The sequence below is a fragment of the Mobula hypostoma genome (assembly GCF_963921235.1).
Source record: "Mobula hypostoma chromosome 30 unlocalized genomic scaffold, sMobHyp1.1 SUPER_30_unloc_1, whole genome shotgun sequence".
In the NCBI taxonomy this organism is placed as follows: domain Eukaryota; kingdom Metazoa; phylum Chordata; class Chondrichthyes; order Myliobatiformes; family Myliobatidae; genus Mobula; species Mobula hypostoma.
The window spans coordinates 315,003-339,656 of NW_026948158.1; the positions used below are offsets into that span (position 1 = coordinate 315,003).

General features: G+C 46.5%; 1 protein-coding gene and 1 pseudogene across 2 annotated transcripts in view; one reads left to right on the top strand and one right to left on the bottom strand.

Annotated features, from left to right (window-relative positions):
* Window positions 1–24,654, top strand: part of LOC134341322 (late histone H2A.2.2-like) — a 55,396-nt gene that overhangs the window by 10,693 nt on the left and 20,049 nt on the right. The window lies entirely within an intron of this gene.
* On the bottom strand, window positions 632–23,982 carry LOC134341313 (uncharacterized; annotated as a pseudogene).

Genomic DNA, 24,654 nt, shown 5'->3' on the forward strand with positions numbered 1-24,654 from the left:
TCTTCTCAGAGCCACCCACATCTCAGAAAAGAGCTGATCATGAATATTGTGATTCCCGCTGCGGGTCCGACTGAGTTTTGCGGGGGAACTTCTCGCATAAAACCCGATATTCCCGGTACCTCTCTGAGATTCAGAGCGGCCGCGACGTCCCAGATTTGAAGTGAAACACTGTGTTTCACTCGGGCTGTGTGTGTGAGAGAGTGAGACCGGTGGGGTGGTCTGCAGGCCCAGTTCCTTCTCCCGCTCCAGGAGAGCATGACGGAGATTCCGCACCTCGCATCCCAAAACCCGATTCAGCTGAGTTGATTGGGAACTGCTGAAACCTATGTGAGAGGGGAGGGGGCGTCTTGAGAGAGGGATCTGTCTCTGGCGATGGACTGCAGGGGGAAGATATATGATAAACTACCCGGTGACATTGCTGACTGACCTTTATTCAGTTACCAGCCACAAAAAAACTTTAGTTTATTCACACAAAACACCAACATTAAATATGTACTGGAGAGTGAAATCAAATTAAAAAAAAACAATAAATACTGCCTTGGGGTCACCGCTCTCGGAAATTCCCCTCTCTACCCATCGCGACCTCATGCTCCCACTCCAAGGTCAGCCGGGCATGTCCAAAGCAAATAAAACGGAACAGCCGAACCAGCGGTTCATGGCAGGTTTGTGGGAGAAGTGAAGGACCAGTTGAGACCCTGACAGGGAGGGAGCGCGTTCATCTCCTGTCTCTCGCTGAATTAACCTGTCGGCACAGAACAGCTGACCATCGCGGTCAGTTAATGCAAAACCGAACAACCCCATCAGGAAGGCAGATCGTCACTACAATAATCAGCAAGCGACAGCCCTTTCCTTTGCTGTGGTAGTGGCTCTTAAAAGAGCCTTTTCTTGTGCTTGGTGTGGAGGCCGGGTTTAGGCGCGCTCCCCGCGGATGCGGCGGGCCAACTGGATGTCCTTGGGCATGATGGTGACTCGCTTGGCGTGGATGGCGCACAGGTTAGTGTCCTCAAACAGCCCGACCAGGTAAGCCTCGCTGGCCTCCTGCAGGGCCATGACGGCCGAGCTCTGGAAGCGCAGATCGGTTTTGAAGTCCTGAGCGATCTCCCGCACCAGGCGCTGGAAGGGAAGTTTGCGGATGAGCAGCTCGGTGGATTTCTGGTAGCGCCGGATCTCCCGCAGAGCCACGGTGCCGGGCCGGTAGCGGTGAGGCTTCTTCACTCCGCCGGTGGCTGGAGCGCTCTTCCGCGCCGCTTTGGTCGCCAACTGTTTGCGAGGAGCTTTCCCTCCGGTCGATTTACGCGCTGTCTGCTTGGTGCGGGCCATTCTCCTTCAGAACCGAGAACACAGGCTGAAATACAGGAACAAGATAGACGAAACGTGCTTCGGGACAGGATTTTATACTTTTGGAAAGGGTCCGCCCATCACCTCTGATTGGCTGAACCAGGTGTCTATTAAGGTTCCTTACTGCGATTGGTTGATTCATTTCCTGTAGGCTGGCGGCGAATAAAAATAAAAATTTGCCGGGCGGTCGGACTTCATTCATGCAGAGTGATTGGCGCCGGATTAATTTAAAATCGCCCGGCAATTGAAGACCACCCAGCAACGGTGCTTGATGACATTTTATTTACAATTAATTGTATGACGAATTATACAATTTCAGTTTCATTTAATAAATTTAATATCTAATTTCCTCAGTTAAGATTTAAATTCACAACTGCAGAATCATAGAAACATAGAAAATAGGTGCAGGAGTAGGCCATTCGGCCCTTCGAGCCTGCACCGCCATTTATTATGATCATGGCTGATCATCCAACTCAGAACCCAGCCTTCCCTCCATACCCCCTGACCCCTGTAGCCACAAGGGCCATATCTAACTTCCTTTTAAACATAGCTAATGAACTGGCCTCAACAGTTTGCTGTGGCAGAGAATTCCACAGATTCACCACTCTCTGTGTAAAGAAGTTTTTCCTAACCTCGGTCCTAAAAGGCTTCCCCTCTATCCTCAAACTGTGACCCCTCGTTCTAGACCTCCCCAACATCGGGAACAATCTTCCCGCATCTAGCCTGTCCAATCCCTTTAGGATCTTATACGTTTCAATCAGATCCCCCCTCAATCTTCTAAATTCCAACGAGTACAAGCCCAGTTCATCCAGTCTTTCTTCATATGAAAGACCTGCCATCCCAGGAATCAATCTGGTGAACCTTCTTTGTACTCCCTCTATGGCAAAGATGTCTTTCCTCAGATTAGGGGACCAAAACTGCACACAATACTCCAGGTGTGGTCTCACCAAGGCCTTGTACAACTGCAGTAGTACCTCCCTGCTCCTGTACTCGAATCCTCTCGCTATAAATGCCAGCATACCGTTCGCCTTTTTCACCGCCTGCTGTACCTGCATACCCACTTTCAATGACTGGTGTATAATGACACCCAGGTCTCGTTGCACCTCCCCTTTTCCTAATCGGCCACCATTCAGATAATAATCTGTTTTCCTATTTCTCTAAACGAGTGAATTGATTTCTGTTCGAAACTGATAGAGGATTAAGATCGATCCTAATGCAGGTTTTGCGGTAATCACCGACTGGAAAGGCAGAATTGTAGTATGTTTCAAGCGGAATCGATCAATCTGTATCAAATGCAACTCAATTGAATGTATCGATAAAAAATAATTAGAAGTCTGTGGATACGGCTCCGTCTGTGAGGCGGTGGGTGGGAAGACTTTTTAAAAAATTATTTACCGTTAGTTTTATCACGCATTATACAATTTCAGTTAAGCGGAATCGATCAATCTGTATCAAATGCAACTCAACTGAATGTATCGATAAAAAATAATTAAAAGTCTGTGGATACGGCTCCGTCTGTGAGGCGGTGGGTGGCTCTTAGAAGAGCCTTTGTTTTGTGCTCGGGAGGAAGTGGGAGTTTTTCAGCCGCCGAAGCCATAGAGAGTGCGGCCCTGGCGTTTCAGAGCGTACACCACATCCATGGCAGTGACCGTCTTGCGCTTGGCGTGTTCAGTGTAGGTGACCGCATCCCGGATCACATTCTCCAGGAAAACCTTCAGCACCCCGCGGGTCTCCTCGTAGATCAGACCCGAGATCCGCTTGACGCCGCCACGGCGAGCCAGACGGCGGATGGCCGGTTTGGTGATGCCCTGGATGTTATCACGGAGCACTTTACGGTGCCGCTTGGCTCCGCCTTTGCCCAGTCCTTTGCCTCCTTTCCCTCTGCCAGACATGATGCTGCTTCACTCAGGTCGCTGCTCACTGACAAACTGCCTGCTGCTGTCTCCTTTTATACACAGCGCCCCGACCTGCCCGAGAAACGCGCAGAGAGACAGAGGCGGGGAGGGGAGGAGACAGAGTCAGAGTGACGGACAGAGCCGAGACCGGCCTCTCATCGTCCAGCTCCGCCTTCACTTTACCACAACCGCCAATTTCCAACGATTCATCCGACACAAAGCGCTCCAGCGAAAAACAAAACTCACTCACACACCACGTACTTACTTGAAGGATTTCTGGGATTTTGCCGATTCTCCTGCTTTAAATTATAGGAAGTGTCTGTATGACAAGACAGTCTGAAAAGAACGAGAGCCAATGTCAGGCTAATAAACATGGTGGGACCAATGGGCTGAAATGAGTTTATTTCAACATTAGGAGTTTTATGTTGTCGGACGGACAGGGCTGGCAGCTCAACATTCCAGGGTTTCATTGTTTTTCATGTGAATGCGGGTGGGAGGGGGGTTAAAAATGTAGAGGTTACCCCACTGGGAATATCACAGCAAACTGGAGGGTTCATTTACCCAGGCAATCTGCAGTTACACTGTTGGGATGTTTGTATTGGCCCCACAATAACTAGTGGGGGGACTTTATCTTTTATAAAATTGACTGGAACTTGCTTAATACTAAGATGTGCAAGATTTGTTCAGTGAATCTGAGGAATGTTTGAAACATTATGTAGAGCCCAACCAGAGTTGAGAACATGTGGGAATTAGTTTTGGGAAATGAACCAGACCAGGTGACAGCCAAGAGTCAGTAAATGTTTTGGGATCTTATATTTTTCTTAGTAATGAGTAAGAATAAAATTAGCTCTTGTAAGAAGGTACTAAATTGCAGGAGGGCAAGTTAGGACGAAGTAAGACAGAAGCCAAGGGGCAATGATTGGGAGCAGCCACTGTCAGACAAGTCCACATTTGACATGTGGCATTTGTTTAAAGACCAGATCCAAGTTACATATTGAGGTACAGGATTTATGCACATTTGGAAAGGCATGGTTTGCTTAAGGACAATCAGCATGGTTTTGTGTGGGCAGATCATGCTTGACAAAGTTGCTTCAGGTTTGTGAGGTGGTGACATAGACTATAAGATATGTCCGTCTGTCTAGGTACCATATCCGATGCGGACTTTGGTGACCATGGTTTTCCATAAAGATCTATCCTTTTTCTTGGATGACTTCCATTTCCTCGATGTGTAGCCCCCTAGCTAGACTTTTGACGTACATAAGCCGAGGTCTTCCTCTAGATTTGCTCATGATGTGTCCTACGAATCTGAGTTCTCTTTCTCTTATTGTTGGTATGAGTGATGTTTCACTCAGGTCGCTGCTCAGTAACAAACTGACTGCTGCTGTCTCCCTTTATACACAGCGCCCCGACCTGCCCGAGAAACGCGCAGAGAGACAGAGGCGGGGAGGGGAGGAGACAGAGTCAGAGTGACGGACAGAGCCGAGAGCGGCCTCTCATCGTCCAGCTCCGCCTTCACTTTACCACACCCGCCAATTTCCAACGATTCATCCGACACAAAGCGCTCCAGCGAAAAACAAAACTCCCTCACCCACCACGTACATACTGGGGGATTTCTGGGAATTTGCCGATTCTCCTGCTTTAAATTATAGGAAGTGCTTTTCCATTCTACAAATCCCCGAGGACCTCGGTCTGTCCCTCCCGGCCCCACGACCAGTGTCAGCGCCCTCACACACAGCAGTTGGTGGACGAGGGTGCAGTCACTTCCAGTGATGAGAGGGTTGATTCATTAGAACAATTGTTCCTCTGGGTCGTCAGGGAAATGAAAGACTGGTCACATACAGGAACAGGATATATAACCAGATATATAGACCGCGCTTTTGGCGTCTTCTAAAGCCCAGGTAAAGGGGTGACTGAGGAGCTGGTGAGAGGTGGGTGGTTCTTCAGGTACAAGGATCCTTGGGTCTCAAGGGAAACGAGAGATGGGTCCAAGGAGGAGGGGAGCCAATATGTTTCCAGGGAGCCTTCTTCGTGCTACACAGAAGGGTTTAAACGAGCAGGGATGTTAAGTGCTACACAGTGATTTTAGAGAACTTGGTTAAAAAAAAGCAGGTCTTCCAGGATTGTAATCGCGGAATTGTGACCAAAACCATGTGCTAGTGTGGTGAGAAATCGATATTTCGCGCAGTTTAATATGTTGCTGAGGAACTGATGCAGGAGGGAGGTTTTCAGATTCATGGATTAATGGGTGGTCCAGGCAGGTGGGAGACCGGGACAAACAAGACCATTTGCATTTGAACCGGACGGGAACCAATATCTTCACCAGGAGGTTTGATGGTGTCACTTGGCAGAGTTTGAACTGGAGTAGCAAGTGGGAGAATGTATGTATGACAAGACAGTCTGAAAAGAACGAGAGCCAATGTCAGGCTAATAAACATGGTGGGATTGATGGGCTGAAATGAGTTTATTTCAACATTAGGAGTTTTATGTTATTGGACGGACAGGGCTGGCAGCTCAACATTCCTGGGTTTGATTGTTTTACATGTGAGTGGGGGTGGGAGGAGGGGGTTAAAAGATGCAGAGGTTACCCCACTGGGAATGTCACAGCAAACTGAAAGGTTCATTTACAGAGGCAATCTGCAGTTACACTATTGGGATGTTTGCACTGGCCCCACAATAACCAGTGGGGGGACTTTATCTTCCCTGGAATTGACTGGAATTTGCTCAATACTAAGAAGCGCAAGATTTCTTCAGTGAATCTGAGGAAAGTTTGAAACATTATGTCGAGCCCAACCAGAGTTGAGAACATGTGGGAATTAGTTTTGGGAAATGAACCAGACCAGGAGACAGCCAAGACTCAGTGAATATTTTGGGATCTTATATTTTTTTTAGTTATGAGTAAGAATAAAATTAGATCTTGTAAGAAGGTACTAAATTGCAGGAGGGCAAGTTAGGACGTAGTAAGACAGAAGCCAAGGGGCATTGATTGGGAGCAGCCACATGTGGGAGTTGTTTAAAGACCACCAGGTCCGAGTTAAATATTGAGGTACAGGATTTATGCACATTTGCAAAGGCATGGCCTGCTTAGGGACAATCAGCATGGTTTTGTGTGGGCAGATCACGCTTGACAAAGTTGCTCGAGGTTTGTGAGGTGATGACAGAGACTAAGGTATAGGAGTAGAATTAGACCATTTGGCCCATCGAGTCTGCTCTGACATTTCATTGTGGCTGATCCATTTTTCCTCTCAGCCCCAATCTCCTGCCTTCTCCATGTGTCCCTTCATGCTCTGACCAATCAAGAATCTATCAATCTCTACCTTAAATATACCTAAAGCCTTGGCCTCCACAGCTGCTGCCTGTGACAACGAATTCCACAGATTCACCACTCTCTCTAAAGAAATTCCTCCTCATCTCCATTCTAAAAGGATGCTCCTCTATTCTGCGGCTGTGTCCTCTGGTCTTAGACACTCCCATCCGCTCCACATCAACTTTATCACAGTGATAGGTTTCAATTAGTCATCCCTCATTGTTCTCAATTCCAGTGAATAAAGGCCCAGAGCCATGAAATGTTCCTCATATGACAAGCTGTTTGATCCTGGAATCATTTCAGAGAATCTCGTTTGAAACCCATCCAGTTTCAGCTCATCCTTCCATACAGGGCCCAAAACTGCTCCCAATACTCCAAGTGAGACTTTGCCAGTACTTCATAAAGTCTCAACATTACAGTCTTGTTTTTATATTCCAGTCCTCTTGAAATGAATGCTAACATCACACTTGCCTTTCTCAGCAGAGACCCAACCTGCAAATTAGCCTTTAGAGAATCTTGCACAATGATTCCCAAATCCCTTTGTACCTCAATTTTTTGTATCTTCTCTCCATTTAGAAAATAATCAACCCTACTGTTTCTTCAACCAAAGTGCATGACCATACACTTCCCAATTCTGTATTCCATCTGCCACTTCTTTGCCCATTCTCTTCATCTGTCTGTCCTTCCCTATTTCCTCAAAACTACCTGCGCCTCCACCTGTCTCTTCATATCATCTGCAAATTTTGCAATAAATCCATCAATTCCATCATCCAAATCATTGACATATAATGTAAAAAGAATGAGACCCAACATCTTGGTGCTTGATGAGGGCAAGGCTGTGGACATGATCTGCATTGACCTCAGTACGGCATTTGAAAAAGAGCAGTGGGATTCAATATAAATTGCAATTTCAATTCAGAAATGGCTTTCTCATAGAAGGCTAAGTAGGGCTGGAAGTCTGTGAGCAGTGGTGATCCACAAGGATTGATGCTGGGAATTATGTTGTTTCTGATATATATCGATGTTTGGATGAAAATGTTGATGGGTGGTTTACAAGTCTACAGGTGACAGCAAGATAGGTGGAATTGTTGACAGTGTAGATATTGATCAATGCACACAGTGGGATACAGATCACAAACAGATATGCAGAGTAGCTGCAGAAGGAATTTAATCTGGGAGGGAATGTGGTGTTGCACTTTGGGAGGTGAAATGAAAGAAGAAAGTACAATGTTAATGACTGACCCCTTCACAGCATTGGTGTAAAGAGTGATCTTGGGATCCAGGCACATAGTTCACTGAATGTGGCTACACAACGGGATAAGGTGTGCAGAATGCTGGTTCCCACTGGTCAGGGTGTTGAGTATAAGAGTAAGGGAGTCATGTAATATAACGTACAGGGAATGGACCATGTGCAGGTAGGTGTATTCACCTCCTTCAAGTCAGTATTTAGTCGATGGACCGCTGGCAGCAATTACAACCATGAGTCTATGTGGATAGGTCACTATCAGCTTTGCACATCTGGACACTGCAATTTTTCCCATTCTTCCTTACAAAACCGCTCAAGGTCTGTCAGAATGCATAGAGTTTATGAGTGAACAGCCCTTTTCAAGTCCAGCCACAGACTGAGGTCTGGACTCTGAATTGGCCACACCAGGACATGAACTTTGTTGTCTTAAGGCATTCCTGTGCAGCTTTGGTTTTAAGCTCGCAGTCATTGTCTTGCTGGAAAACAAATCTTTTCCGAAGTCTCAGTTCTCTTGCAGATTGCATTAGGTTCAGCTCATCCTTAGGGAACGTGTGGTTTGTGGAGGGATGATGATCTGAGGAGCTGGGTGACAGGCAGAAAAGGCAAACAGATGAAGAGAAAGGAATCCAATAGGAGAGAACTTTGGACCATGGGATGACACGAAGGAGGTGGAGAACCAGACAGAGTTGATGGGCAGGTCATGAGGGTGTGTGAAGAGAGGTGAAGGGGTTAAATGGTATCAGAATGGGGGAAAAGAAGTGGGGGTGAGGGAAACAGAGTGTAGTGATATCCGGAATTTGTAGAAATCAATGTTCATTCTATCAAGATTGGAGGCTGCACTGTCAGAATATGAGGTGTTGTTCGGCTAACCTGTACTTGGCTTCGTCGTACCAGTAGAGGAGGCCACGTGCAAACATGTCGGTGATGGCTCTCCGCTGGTCAGGGTCGACCATGGATATTGCGCCCTAGCTGTGGAAGTCGATATGCAAGCCAGGGAAGTACGGTATGTAAAGCAAGTCAGGGACGTACGAACTGTAAAGCAAGTCAGGGACGTACGAAACGTAAAGTAAGTCAGGGAGGTACGAAACGTAAAGCAAGTCAGGGACGTACGAAACGTAAAGTAAGTCAGGGACGTACGAAACGTAAAGCAAGTCAGGGAGGTACGAAACGTAAAGTAAGTCAGGGAGGTACGAAACGTAAAGTAAGTCAGGGAGGTACGAAACGTAAAGTAAGTCAGGGACGTACGAAACGTAAAGCAAGTCAGGGACGTACGAAACGTAAAGCAAGTCAGGGACGTACGAAACGTAAAGCAAGTCAGGGACGTACGAAACGTAAAGCAAGTCAGGGACGTACGAACCGTAAAGCAAGTCAGGGACGTACGAACCGTAAAGCAAGTCAGGGACGTACGAACCGTAAAGCAAGTCAGGGACGTACGAAACGTAAAGCAAGTCAGGGACGTACGAAACGTAAAGCAAGTCAGGGACGTACGAAACGTAAAGCAAGTCAGGGACGTACGAAACGTAAAGCAAGTCAGGGAGGTACGAAACGTAAAGCAAGTCAGGGAGGTACGAAACGTAAAGTAAGTCAGGGACGTACGAAACGTAAAGCAAGTCAGGGAGGTACGATACGTAAAGCAAGTCAGGGAGGTACGATACGTAAAGCAAGTCAGGGAGGTACGATACGTAAAGCAAGTCAGGGACGTACGATATGTAAAGCAAGTCAGGGACGTACGATACGTAAAGCAAGCAGTTGCCCATGCAGGAGCTGATGAATCCAGAGCGACGGCGGAGACCGACGGAGTCAAGCACCAGCGTTGTCGCAGGATTGCCAGTCTGCACTGAACATCAGACCATCAGACCGACAAGGAATTAGTGTTCACAGTGGGGACACAGAAAACATCCCACAGATATCTGATGGTGACATTTCAATACTGTGCCATAATGTGTAACAACCGCCGTCTCCAGGGAGAAACTAATGGGACTAAAAGCAAACATTACCAGGTCCCAACGACCTGCACTAAAGTCTGGAGAGAAAGGAGAGACATTGAAGTCTGTCAAAACTCACTGTTACAGAAAGGTCCCAGTTAGTTGAAAACCATTGTTGAAGAAGGGTGGAAGATAAAAAGCAGGTAACTGTAGTCCTGTTAACTTCACTTCAGGTACTGGAGTCGATAATCTATCAAGAAATAGCAAATCATTTCGAAAAGTTTAATGTCATTGAACTAAGTCAACAGGGTTTACAGTCAGATTCACACAGCACAGAAACAAGACCTTCAGCTCAAATGGTCCACGATGACCAAAGTTCCCATCTGAGCTCGTGGTCTGTAACCCCCTCACCACCACTAACTGGAAAAGTTGCCCTTCAGGTTCCTATTAAATCTCATCTTAAACCAATGCCGTCCAGTTCTTGATTCCCCAACACTGGCAAAATGATTGTTATCTTTGACCCACCCCAGGCCCCTTATAATTTTATACACCTCTGCAATATCATTACTCATTCTCCAACATTCCAAGGAAAATTGACCAAAACGCTTTCCACAAATCAGTCCTTCAAGATCGAGCAACATCCTCGTAAATCTCCTCTGCACTCTTTCCAGCTTAATGGTGTCTGTCAAAAAGCAGGGTCACTAAAACTAAACACTGTTTGCGAAATGCGGCCAAACCAACGTGTTGGACAACTGCAACATCTCATCCCAGCTTCTATATTCGGTGCCCTGACTGAAGGCCAGTGTTCCAAAAGCCTCTTCACCACCCTGTCCATCTGGAACCTGGTCTTGGACCCTGTAACCTGGGTTGTTGAATGTTAAGTCATGTTTGACAAACATACCAGAGATTTGAGACTTTACAGGGGAAGTTGGAGAAGTGGTGTTTTTGGATTTTTAGGAGCCATTTGCCAAGGTGCCACGTGTAAGGCTGGTGCACAAGACCAGAGCTCAGTACTGGGAAGGAAGTGTGTTAATACTGACTGAAGACTGGTTACCATACTGAGACAGAATAACAGGTCTGTTTCAGACTGGGATGATATTACTAGTGGAGTTTCCCAGTGACCAGTTCTGGATCGTCAATGATTTATTATTGATATTAATGACCCAGAGGAGGGAGGTCAATGACAGGGAATGTGGTGGGGGACATGTTGTGATTGGACATTTCATCTCTCCAACAGGATAAGAAGAAGCAGGTGAGCAGAATACTTGGTAAATGGAGTTTAATGTGGTGAAGTCTGATGGCATGTAGAGTGGTAGGAGGAATCAAAAGTCAGACTGTGATTTATGTGGAGATAAATTGTAAATGAGAGAAATAGAGAGGGGTCGAGGTGCTGAACTACACAACAAAATAGAGACGGGAGCAGTGAGTGGTTCATAAAACCATATATGACCAAGGTTCAGAGGTGAATGGTTCATTGACATTTACTGCTGGGTTGTTGGTGCAGAGAAACAGAGGAGTGTTGTTACTGTGACAGACAAGTGCACAATGATGGATTTTGGGAAGTTAAAGCAGGTCAGGACGTACCCAGTGAATGGAGGGTCCTGAGGAGTGTTGATGAAAGAGAAACCTGGGGCACAGGTACGTAACTCCCTGAAAGTGCCAACACAGGTAGACAAGGTGGTGAAGAAGGAGCACGACATGCTTGTCTTCATCGGCAAAGGCTCTGAGAGGAGTTGGGACATCACATTACAGTTGTACAAATCAATAATGACACCACACCAGGAGTACCCTGTGCAGTTCTGGTCACATGAGAGGAAGGATGTGATTAAGCTGGAAAGGCACAGAAACTATTCACAGGAATGTTACCTGGACTGGGGGCTTGAGTTACAAGGAAAGATCAGACCGACTGGGACTGTCTTCCCTGGAGTGAAGGAGACTGAGGGGAGACCTGACAGAAGTTTATAAAACTATGAGCGGTGTAGACAAGGTAAACAGGCAGAATCAATTTGCCAGGGTAGAAATATCAAATATGAGAAGGTGCAGCTTTAAGATGTCAGGGTGAGAATTTAAAGGTGGACATTAGGGCAGGTAAGATTTCTGTTTCCGTACAGAGAGTGGAGAGGGCCAGGTATGGGCTGCCATGGGGAGAGGTGGAAGCAGATACAATCATGACACTTAACAGGGTTTTAGATAAGTCCATGAATATTCAGAGAATTGAAGCAGATGAATTATACGCAGGCAGAAGAGATTTAGTTTCATTTGGCATCGTGTTCAGCACAGACATCACGGGAAGAAGGGTCTGTTCCTGTGCTGTACTGTTCTGTGTTCTCGGTGAGCCTCAGTGACAGGGGAGTCTTTAGCCGGGGTCACAGACAGGTGTATCTGTGGTAAGGAGAGAGACTGCAGGATGGTGCATTACCTCCCTGGTACCAGGGCCGAGGATGGAACTGAACAAGTACAGGCCATTCTGAAAGGGCAGGGTGAGCAGCCAGAGGTCGTGGTCCATATTGGCTCTAACAAAAGAGACAAAGTCCTGCAAAGAGAACTTAGGGAGTTGAGGAAAAGTTAAGTAGAAACTCTGTGGTGGGGGTGGGGATAATCCCAGTACCACCCGCTAGCGAGGGAAGAAATAAAAAAGGTATTACAGTTCCAGCCCAAAACGGTGACTTTTCATTTCCACGGATGCTGCCCGACCTGCTGAGTTCCTCCAGCGTGGTGTGCATGTTGCTTTGACCCCAGCATCCGCAGAGTATTTTGTGTTTACAGTGATCCAGCTGAGAGAAGGGCAAGATTGGTAGCGAAACATTCCAGGATTCAGATGATTCAGACAGTCCAGAGGGAGGTGAATGAGGTTGGGGATCTGTACGGCTGATCAGGCAGAATGTCACAAGGTCGAGGTCACCCTGGAGGCTCCTCCAGTCAGACAATGTGGGTAGAGTTCAGGAATAAGAAAGGTGCAATCACCGTGATGGGATTATACTGTAAGCCTCACAATAGCCAGTAAGAGAGGAACAGATATGTCGGCAGGTTATGGACTGATGTTAAAACTACAGAGTAGATTTGGTGAGTGAATAATCTCCCCAGAGTAACTGGGACTCCCTTACACCCTGAGGCTTGGATGGGGCATTATTTGTGTTCAGGAAGGTTTCCTGAAACAATATGTGGTCCACCAGGGAGAGGGACATTCTTGACTTCACCTTGGGAAATATGGGACTCAGCAGAGTGGTGGCAGGAACAACCAGTGTTCAAAGAGGAATTAGACAGGTCCTTCAGGGGAAATGACCTGCAGTGCTGTGGGGACAGAGTGGGGAATGGGATTGTGGAAATGTTGTAGCAGGAGTTGGTATAAATTTGATGGGTCAAATAGTCTCGACGATCACAGAATGATTCTCTGCCCAATAATAGTCTGAAAAAAATCACTCTGGTCGCCAGTGAATCTTCCAAGCTCCAGGATGGACAAGATCAATTGTGTAATAAGGACACACTTCTGTCGAAACACTGACACTGTATACCAAACCCACTGAGCTGCCAGAGCACAGCACCGGCCAGTGAGGACAGAGACCAGTACAACACCCGGCTCTCTACTACAAAGTTCAAAGCTGAAAGTAAATGTATTATCAAAATACATTTCGGTCACCATATACAACCCTGAGATTAGTTTTCTTGTGGGCATACTGCTGGTTTGTTAGAGCGGTTGGGGAGGGGTTAAACTGATTTGGCAGGGGCATGGGAACTGGTGTGAAAGGATGCAGGATAGGACAGATGGTAAAGAAAGCAAATATCGTACACTGTCAGGAAGGGCAGGCAGATGATAGGACATAACTGCCGCCAGCAGGGTGAGCATCAGTACATGAGGGATGCAGAATCAATAAGGGGAGCAAATGCAGAACTCAAACTGTTATATCTCAATACACGGAGTGTAAGAAATAAGGTGGATAATCTTATTGCCCTATTACGGATTGTCATGTTTAATGTTGTGACCATCACTGAATCACGGCTGAAGGATGTTTCTAGTTGAGAGCTAAATGCCCAAGGTGACACGTATCAGAGGGATAGGAAGGTAGACAATGGGGATGGCATGGCTCTGCTGGTAAAGAATGGTAACAAATCAGTAGAAAGATATGACACAGGATCGGAAGATGTTGAATCCTTGTGAGTTGAGTTTAAAAACTGCAAGTCTAAAAAAGACGTTGATGGTAGTTGTTTACAGGCCTCCCAACAGTTGCTGGTATGTGGACCACAGATTACAACAGGAAATAGAAAAGGCAGGTCAAAAGGGCAATATTGTGGGAGATTTCATCAGAGTCATGGGAGATTTTAATATGCAGATCGATTGGGAAAATCAGGTTGGAAATAGATCTCAAGAGAGTGAGTTTGGTGAATGCTGAACAGATGGCTTTTTAGAGCAGTTTGTCATTGAGCCTGCGAGGGGATCAGCTATACTGGATTATGTGTTATTGAATAAACTGGAGGTGATTAGGGAGCTGACGGTAAAAGAACCCTTAGGAGGCAGTGATCTCAGTATCATTGAGTTCAACCTGAAATTGGATAGGGAGAAAGTACAGTCTGACACAGCAGTGTTTCAGTGGAGTTAAGGTAGTTACAGTGGTTTGAGAGAGGAGTTGGCTGAAGTAAATTGGAAGGAGGTGCTGGCAGGGATGGCAGCAGAGAAGCAACAGTTTCTGGGGAGAATGAGGGAGGTGCAGGATGAATGTATTCCAAAAACAAATAAATACTCAAATGGCAAAATAGTACAACCGTGGCTGACAAGGAAATCAAAGCTAATGTAAAACCAAAAGGGAGGGCATACAACAAAGCAAGGCAGCAGAAAGGGAATTATAGACCAGTTAGCCTGACCTCAGTGGTTGGGAAGATACTGGAGTCAATTATTAAGGAGTATTGGAAACACAGGACAAGAAAGGACAAAGTCAGCACGGTTTCCTTAAGGGAAAGTCTTGCCTGATGAACCTGTTGGAATACTTTGAGGAGATTACACGCAGGATGGATAAAGGGGATGCACTGATGTCATATATTTGGACTTTCAAAAGGCTTTCGTTGACAAGGTGCCACAAATGATGGTGGCAATAAAAGGATTAATGCACGAGGGTGACCACTAGAAGTGGGAATGGAGCTGGAGATGGACAGACCCAGAGTTTCCAGGATGCTGAGACCAGAGATTCAGTGGGTTGGTCAGTTTGGTGACTACCACGACTGGAAAGGGGAAGAGACAGACAGTGCAATGTCTCCTTGTGGCCGTGACCCTCAGCAACAAGTACACTCCTTTGGATACCCCTGGGAGGATGACAAACCAGAGAACAGCAGCTCGTCAAGTCAGTGGTACTGCCACCCCGGTCCGATGCTCCGCTGGAGGAAAGGTCAATCACAGCAGTGATGACAACAGACTCACAGTACAGGGGATGTGCAGGAGATTCTGTGGCAGCAAGAGAGATGCCACGGTGGTGTGTCCCCTCCTGGGTACTGGGGTCAGGCACTTCTCAGATGTGCAGGATTTCCTAATGATAAACTTGCCAGTTGATTTGGTGGTAAGGAAATCAAATGCAACGTCAGCATTCATTTCAAGAAGACTACAACACAAAAGCAAGGATGTAATGCTCAGACTTTATAAGGCATTGGTCCGATCACACTTGGAGTATTGTGAACTGTTTTGGGCCCCTTATCTAAAAAGGTATGTGTTCACATAGGAGAAGGTCCAGAGGAGGTTCACAAGAATGATCCTGGCAATAAAAGGGTTAATGCACGAGGATTGTTTGCTGGCTCTGGGCCTGTACTCGCTACACTTTAGAAGAATGAGGGAATCTCATTGAAACCTATCAAAAATAGAAAGACCTACAATGGAGTGGGGAGGATGTTTCCGATAGCGGGGCAGTCTGGGATCACAGGGCACAGTCTCAGAATACTAGGACATCCTGTTAGAACAAAGATCAGGAATAATTTCCATACCAAGGGGTCGTGCATCTGCACAGCCTGTGTCAGGGTGTTGTTCATTGACTATAGCTCAGTGTTTAACACCATCAATCCCACAGTCCTGATTAATAAGCTGCAGAACCTGGTCTCTCTGCAACTCGATCCTCGCCTTCCTAACCGGGAGACCACAATCTGTGCGGATTAATGGAGACGGGCTAACCCCTATTGACATCAGTGGATCTGGGGTTGAGACGGTAAACAGCTTTAAGTTCCTCAGCATCAGCATACCCGAGGATCTCACGCAGTCTGCACACACCAGCTGAGTGGTGAAAAAGGCACAACAGCGCCGCTTTCACCTCAGACGGGTGAGGAAGTTTGCTACGGGCCCCCAAATCCTTAGAACTTTCTACAGGGGCAAAATTGAGAACATCCTGAATGGCTGCATCACTGCCTGGTATGGGAACTGCATCTCCGTTAATCGCAGGACTCTACAGAGAGTGGTGCAGACAGCCCAGCGCATCTGTAGTTGTGAACTTCCCATGACTGAGGACACTTACAACAAAAGGTGTGAGAAAAGGGCCTGAAGGATCATCGGGGACCTGAGTCACCCCAACCACAATCTATTCCAGCTGCAACCATCCGGGAAATGGTACCGCAGCATAAAAGCCAGGACACACAGGCTCCAGCTCAGCTTCTTCCACCAGGCCATCAGACTGATTAACTCACACTGATTTGAGTGTATTTCTATGTTACATTGGCTGTTCTATTTATTATAAATTAATATAAATTACTATGATTGTAAATTGCACATTTACACAGAGATGTAACAAAGATTTTTACTCATGTACATGAAGGATACAAGAAATAAAGTCAATTCAAATTCACATTATTATCTCCTCCTTGCTGACGATCAACACTGACACTGGTGCACCTCAGGGATTGTGCTTAGCCGACTGCTCCACTCCCCCTCTACCCATGACTGTGTGACTAAGCGTAGCTCAAAAGCCATCCATAAATATGCTGGATACCACCATTGCTGGTACAATCTCAGACGGAGAGGAGAGGACTTACAGGAGCAAGATATACCAGCTAGTTGAGTGGTGTCGCAGCAACAACCTTGTGTTTAATGTCAGTGCGACAAAAGAGCTGATTGATCAGGGAACACAAACCAATCCTCAGAGAGGGATCAGAGGTGGAGAGAGTGAACAATTTCAAGTTCCTGGATATCAGTATCTCTGAGCATCTAACCTGGTCCCAACATATCGATGCAGCTACAGTATAAAGAAGGCAAGACAGCGGATATATTTCTTCAGGAGTTTGAAGATATTTGATTTCTCAATTTAAAACAGACAAAACTGCTATAGATGTATTCTATATATGTTATTTCTGTTTTTGCACAGTTTTCAATCTACATAATAAACATATCCATACACACACATACTGTAATTTATTTATTCTTTCTATATTATCATGTCCAGCATTGAACTGCTGTTGCTACATTAACAAATTTCATGACACATACCGGTGGTAATAAACCTGATTCTGGTTCTGACTCTGAATTCATCCCCACAGACGGCTGTGGCCAATTCACTGGGTATATTTAATGTGGATGTTGTTGATTGTGGGTGGGATGGGAGGGGGGTTTGAGAGGGATAAGGATCAGTGATGGTCTCCCGAATGAGCTGCCAGAGGAGGTGGTGGAGGCAGAAACACACAAAGTCTCTGTTCATGAACACTTCTCAGGAACCTGTCATTCACCGTGTACATCCTGCCCTGGTTAAACTTCCCGGTGCTGGGTCCATTGCTGTTTTCCATCTGTATTAACGATCTGGATGAGAATGTGGTAAACTGGATCAGCAAGTTTGCAGATAACACCAAGATTAGGGGTGCAGTGGACAGCAAGAAAGGCTAGCAAATACTGACATGGGACGTTGTCCAGCTGTTACAATGGCAGATGGAATTTAATGCCGACAATTATGTTGTGTGTGTAACAAAAGTTTAATGAGAGAAATGTGTGGTTTAAAGAGGATGAGGAAAAGCAAGCAGGCTGCGAGTGGAACGGCTCAGGATTTCCGGAGCGAAGGTATTTTACTACTCGGAGTAAAGAGAGGCAAGACTGCACAGGCGCGTGACGTCAGCCAGTAGAGCGGGAAAAGGTTTAAAAAGAAGACCGCCATATCCAGCGGGCAGCAGAGTGAAAGGGCTTTGGCTCAACGGGCTTAGGTGGTAATGAGGCGAGGTAGGTTTACCTGTGTTAATTGCGGAAAGGAAGTATGTGTGTGAGCCCGGTGTTCTGTGCTCGGTGTCAGATGTGGAAAGTTCTGGAGTCTCCCAGCCTCCTGGACGGGAATATCCGCACCCGCTGTTGAGCTGCGGCTCCTAAGGGACTGCGTTAGGGAACAGGAGTTGCAGCTCGTTGACCTTTGTCTGGTCAGGGAGAGCGAGGAGGTGATACAAGGGTGATCACACCGGGACCACAGGAGACAGACAAGTGGTTAACAGTCAGGAGAGGGAAGGGGAAGAGTCAGGTACCAGAGAGTAGCCCTGTGGCTGTCCCCCTGAACAGTAAGTACTCCTGTTTGAGAACTGTTGGGGGGGGCGGGGTGGGATAGTCTACCTGGGGGAAGCAACAGCAGCCGAGTCACTGGCACAGAGCACGGCCCTGTGGCTCAGAAGGGTAGGGAAAGGAAGAGAAAGGCCGTAGTGATAGGGGACTCTTTAGTTAGGCACTCTGTGGATGCAGGAAAGAAACACGGATGATAGTTTGCCTCCCAAATGCCAGGGTCCCGGAAGTTTCAGATCGCGTCCAAAATATCCTGCAGTGGAATGGAGAACAGCCAGAGGTCGTGGTACATATTGGTACCACTGACATAGGTAGGAAAAGGGAGGAGGTCCTGAAAACAGTCTACAGGGAGTTAGGAAGGAAGTTGAGAAGCAGGAGAGCAAAGGTAGTAATCTCGGGATTACTGCCTGTGCCACGTGACAGTGAGTATAGGAATAGAATGAGCTGGAGGATAAATGCGTGGCTGAGGGATTGAAGCAGGGGGCAGGGATTCAGATTTCTGGATCATTGGGACCTCTTTTGGGGCAGATGTGACCTGTACAAAAAGGACGAGTTGCACTTGAATCCCACGGGGACCAATATCTTGCGGGGAGGTTTGCTACTGGGGAGAGTTTAAACTAGAACTGTTGGGGGGTGGGAACCGAACTGAAGAGACTGGGGAAGAGGTGGTTGGCTCACAAATAGAGAAAGCTTGGAGACGGTGTGTGAGGGAGGACAGACAAGTGATAGAGAAGGTACGTGCTCAGACCAACGGTTTGAGATGTGTCTATTTTAACGCAGGGAGTATTGTGAACAAAGCGGATGAGCTTAGAGCATGGCTCACTACTTGGAGCTGTGATGTGGTGGCCATTACAGAGACTTGGATGGCTCAGGGACAGGAATGGTTACTTCAAGTGTCGGGTTTTAGATGTTTCAGGAAGGACAGAGAGGAAGGCAAAAGAGGTGGGGGCGTGGCACTGTTGATCAGAGATAGTGTCATGGCTGCAGAAAAGGTGGACGTTATGAGGGGATTGTCTACAGAGTCTCTGTGGGTGGAGGTTAGAAATAGGAAGGGGTCAATAACTCTACTGGGTGTTTTTCATCGGCCACCCAATAGTAACAGGGATATCGAGGAGCAGATAGGGAAACAGATCCTGGAAACGAGTAATAATAACAGAGTTGTCACGGTGGGAGATTTTAATTTCCCAAATATTGATTGGCATCTCCCCTGAGCAAGGGGTTTAGATAGGGTGGAGTTTGTTAGCTGTGTTCAGGAAGGTTTCTTGACACAATATGTAGATAAGCCTACAAGAGGAGAGACTGTACTTGATTTGGTATTGGGAAATGACCCTGGTCAGGTGTCAGTTCTCTCAGCAGGAGAGCATTTTGGAGATAGTGATCATAATTCTATTTCCTTTACAATAGCACTGGGAGAGAGATAGGAACAGACAAGTTCGAAAAGTGTTTAATTGGAGTAAGGGGAATTATGAGGCTATCAGGCAGAAACTTGGAAGCTTAAATTGGGAACAGATGTTCTCAGGGAAAGGTACGGAAGAAATGTGGCAAATGTTCAGGAGATATTCGTGTGAAGCTCTGCATAGGTACATTCCAATGAGACAGGGAAGTTATGGTAGGGTACAGGAACCGTGGTGTACAAAGGCTGTAGTCAATCTAGTCAAGAAGAAAAGAAAAGCTTACAAAAGGTTAAGAGAGCTAGGTACTGTTAGAGATAGAAACATAGAAACATAGAAAATAGGGGCAGGAGTAGGCCATTCGGCCCTTCGAGCCTGCACCGCCATTTATTATGATCGTGGCTTATCATCCAACTCAGAACCCCGCCCCAGCCTTCCCTCCATACCCCCTGACCCCTGTAGCCACAAGGGCCATATCTAACTCCCTCTTAAACATAGCCAATGAACTGGCCTCAACAGTTTGCTGTGGCAGAGAATTCCACAGATTCACCACTCTCTGTGTGAAGAAGTTTTTCCTAATCTCGGTATTAATCTAGAAGATTGTCAGGCTAACAGGAAGGAGCTTAAGAAGGAAATTAGGAGAGCCAGAAGGGGCCATGAGAAGGTCTTGGTGGGCAGGATTAAGGAAAACTCCAAGGCATTCTACAAGTATGTGAAGAGCAAGAGGATACGACGTGAAAGAATAGGACCTATCAAGTGTGACAGTGGGAAAGTGTGTATGGAACCGGCGGAAATAGCAGAGGTACTTAATGAATACATTACTTCAATATTCACTACAGAAAAGGATCTTGATGATTTTAGTGATGACTTACAGCGGACTGAAAAGCTTGAGCATGTAGATATTAAGAAAGCGGATGTGCTGGAGCTTTTGGAAAGCATCAGGTTGGATAAGAGGCCGGGACCGGATGAGATGTACCGCAGGATACTGCAGGAGGCGAGGAAGGAGATTGCTGAGCCTCTGGCGATGATCTTTGCATCATCAATGGGGACAGGAGAGGTTCCGGAGGATTGCGGATGTTGTTCCCTCATTCAAGAAAGGGAGCAGAGATAGCCCAGGAAATTATTGACCAGTGAGTCTTACTTCAGTGGTTGGTAAGTTGATGGAGAATGTCCTGAGAGGCAGGATTTATGAACATTTGGAGAGGTATAATATGATTAGGAATAGTCAGCATGGCTTTGTCAAGGGCAGGTCGTGCCTTACGAGCCTGATTGAATTTTTTGAGCATGTGACTGAACACATTGATGAAGGGAGAGCAGTGGATGTAGTGCATATGGATTTCAGCAAGGCATTTGATAAGGTACCTCATGCAAGGCTTATTGAGAAAGTAAGGAGGCATGGGATCCAAGGGGACAATGATTTGCGGATCTAGAACTGGCTTGCCCACAGAAGTTAAAGAGTGGTTGTAGACGGGTCATATTCTGCATGGAGGTCGGTGAGCAGTGGTGTGCCTCAGGGATCTGTTCTGGGACCCTCACTTTTCGTGATTTTCATAAATGATCTGGATGATGAAGTGGAGGGATGGATTGGTAAGTTTGCTGATGACACAAAGGTTGGGGGTGTTGTGGATAGTGTGGAGGGCTGTCAGAGGTTACAGCGGGACACTGATAGGATGCAAAACTGGGCTGAGAAGTGGCAGGTGGAGTTCAACCCAGATAAGTGTGAAGTGGTTCATTTTGGTAGGTCAAATATGACGACAGCATATAGTATTAATGGTAAGACCCTTCGCAGTGTAGAGGACCAGAGGGATCTTGGGGTCAGAGTCCATAGGACGTTCAAAGCAGCTGCGCAGGTTGACTATGTGGTAAAGAAGGCATACGGTTCATTGGCCTTCATCAATCGTGTAATTGAACTTAGGAGCCGAGAGGTAATGTTGCAGCTTGATAGGACCTTGGTCAGACCCACTTGGAGTACTGTGCTCAGTTCTGGTCGCCTCACTACAGGAAGGATGTGGAAAGCACAGAAAGGTGCAGAGGAGAATTACCAGGATGTTATCTGGATTGGGGAGCATGCCTTATGAGAATAGGTTGAGTGAACTCGGCCTTTTCTCCTTGGAGCGACAGAGGATGAGAGGTGACCTGATAGAGGTGTGTAAGATGATGGGAGGCATTGACTGTGTGGATAGTCAGAGGCTTTTTCCCAGGGCTGAAATGGCTGCCACAAGAGGGCACAGGTTTAAGGTGCTTGGGAGTAGGTACAGAGGAGATGTCAGGGTAAGTTGTTGTTTTTTTTTTCTTTATTTTAAACGCAGAGAGTGGTGAGTGCATGGAATGGGCTGCCAGCAATGGTGGTGGAGGCTGATACGATAGGGTCTTTTAAGAGACGTTTGGATAGATACACGGAGCTTAGAAAGATAGAGGGCTATGGGTAACCCTAGTAATTTCAAAGGTAGCTACATGCTTGGCACAACTTTGTGGGCCGAAGGGCCTGCATTGTGCTGTAGGTTTTCTATGTTTCCTTTCTCCCCAGAAGGAGGTTACAATCTGGAACACACTGTCTGAAGGGGTGGTGCAGGCTGGTATTTAAGGACCATCTGGATGAGCATTTGAATCACCAGGACAGGGTAGGAGACAGACCAAGTGCTGAGTTAGTGGGGACAGATTCTTAATGGTCAGTATGGACATGCAGAAACCACTGACAGTGAAAGTGCAATGGGAACCTGAAACACAGAACTTCAGGATGGTCATACCTAAAACATTCAGTACCCAGTATGATGGGATTGTTGTTGTACAAAGGTATTAATGGTCAAATACTGAACCAACCCCCTCAAAAGGCTACCAAAATGCTGCCATTCCCTATGCACCAGTAACAATAGTTTTCTATGGGAATTTGGTGAAGTACTCTGGATGATATTAGGAGAGATGTCTGGCAGCTTGGTCACAGTGGGAGGGTGCAAATATCTTCTCAGAGGATAAGGGGTTCAGTGGAACAAGCTCACAGCTGAGAATGAAGGTAAGAAACCCCAGTGTAGTGGAGGACTACTGTGGTCAGGTTTGTACTGAATAGAAACAGACCCTCTGGCCCACCACATTTATGTTCCCCATCATGCAAGCTATACTAATCCCACTTTCCTGCATTAGTTTAATATTCCTCTGGGTCTTGCTCACTGAAGCCCCTGTGCATGTGCCTCTAATATTGTTACACAGTTCCCTGTACGTGGCATCACAGGCAGACAAGGTTGTGTGTTCTGCTTGCCTCGACAGTGAAAGAACTGCCTCTCATTAGAGTAGGACAAAACTGTTTAAAGACAGATTCAAAGGGGATCTGAGGGGTAAATATTTCACACAGAGAATAGCTGGTATTCTAAATCAGTACCAGAAGAGGTGTGGGGGAGGGGGGCAGAAACTCCTCAGGAATCTGTGTACATCCTGCCATGATTTAACCTCCCAAAACAGAGTCACTGATTTATACAGAAATGAAACAGTCCCTTCGGTACAACTCATCCACGCCGACCAAGTTGTCGACCTGAACTCGGCCCATCTGCCTGCATTAGGCCCGTATCCCTCTCAACCTTTCCCATCCATGTGACTGTGCAAATATGTTTTAAATATTGTACCTGAGGCAGAGAGCCGGTGCAGTGAGGCGCTGACAGACACTCACTGTTCCGCGGGCAGGAAGAGGAGAGGCCGAAACCCCAACAAGTGGAGACCGACTCCACCATCCCGGACTTACCGCCCACCCCGGCCCGTTCCCCAGGAAACGACGTCGCTGAAGGTGGGGCTTTGTGACGTCAGCGCGTCACGGGTTAACAATCACATCGTGTCACGTGACAGTGACCCGCAGCCGGGGAGGCGGGGCAGAGGGAGCTGTCAATCAGCAGAGCGGCTGAACAACTTGCGACCATTGTAAACAGAATGGGGAGAGTGGGAGATTTCCAGGGACGTGACCCACTCCCCCATTCCCTGGAATTGAGTGTGTTATACACAGTAATATTCATATTGTAATTTAGCTCTTCGATCTTATAAATATGTCATGTTTGTATTTTGTATATTTTTGTGTGGATAATCTTTTTATAATTTTGGATAAATATGATGGAACTAGATCACTGAAAAAAAGCGTCACGGAAAAATATTGTCAAAGACAAAATTTTAATCCAAAGTCAGTTGTTATCACACTTCGCATATGTCACCATATTGTTCAAAGTTTAAATTCAAATTTATTCTCACAGTACATACGTGTCACCACAGACAACCATGAGAATCTTGTTCTTGGGGCAATCTTAACAAATCTATAGAACAGTAACTGTGAACTGTAAATATGAGGAACTATAAACTGTAAACAAACTGTGCAAATGCAGAAAAATAAATAGTAATACATAAAAAGCATGAAATAACGATATAACAGTGGTGACATGAGTGTTTTGTTCAGGACACTGATGGTTGAGGGGTAGTAACTGTTCTTGAACCTGGTGGTGTGAGTCCTGAGGTACCTGTACCTTCTACCTGATGGTAACAGTGAGAAAAGAGCATTGCCTGGGTGGTGAGGATCTTTGCTGATGGACACTGCTTTCCTACGGCAATGTTTGATGTAGATGTGCTCAGCAGTTGTGAGTGTTTTACCCGTGATATACCGGGCCGAATCCACTCCCCTTTCTGCAATTTTCCACCCAAAGCCATTGGTGTTCCTGTACCAGGCCGTAGTGCAGCCAGTCAGCACACCTTCCACCACACATTTATATAAGTTTGCCAAGGTTTTCAATGACATGCTGAACTTCCGCAGAGTCCTGAGGAACTGGAATGCTGTTGTGCTTTCTTCCCAATTATATTTATGCGATGGGTCCAGGACACGTCCTCTCAGTGAGTGACACACAGGAATTTAAAGTTACTGACTCTCTCCACGTCTGATCATCCTTTGATTACTGGCTCATGGACCTTTGGTTTTTCCCTCCTAAAGTCTACAATCTGTCCCTTGGTCTTACTGACATTGAGTGAGGGGTTGTTGTTATTACACCACTCAGCAAAGTTTTCGATCTCCCTCGTGTATGCTGATTCATCACCACCTTTGATAGT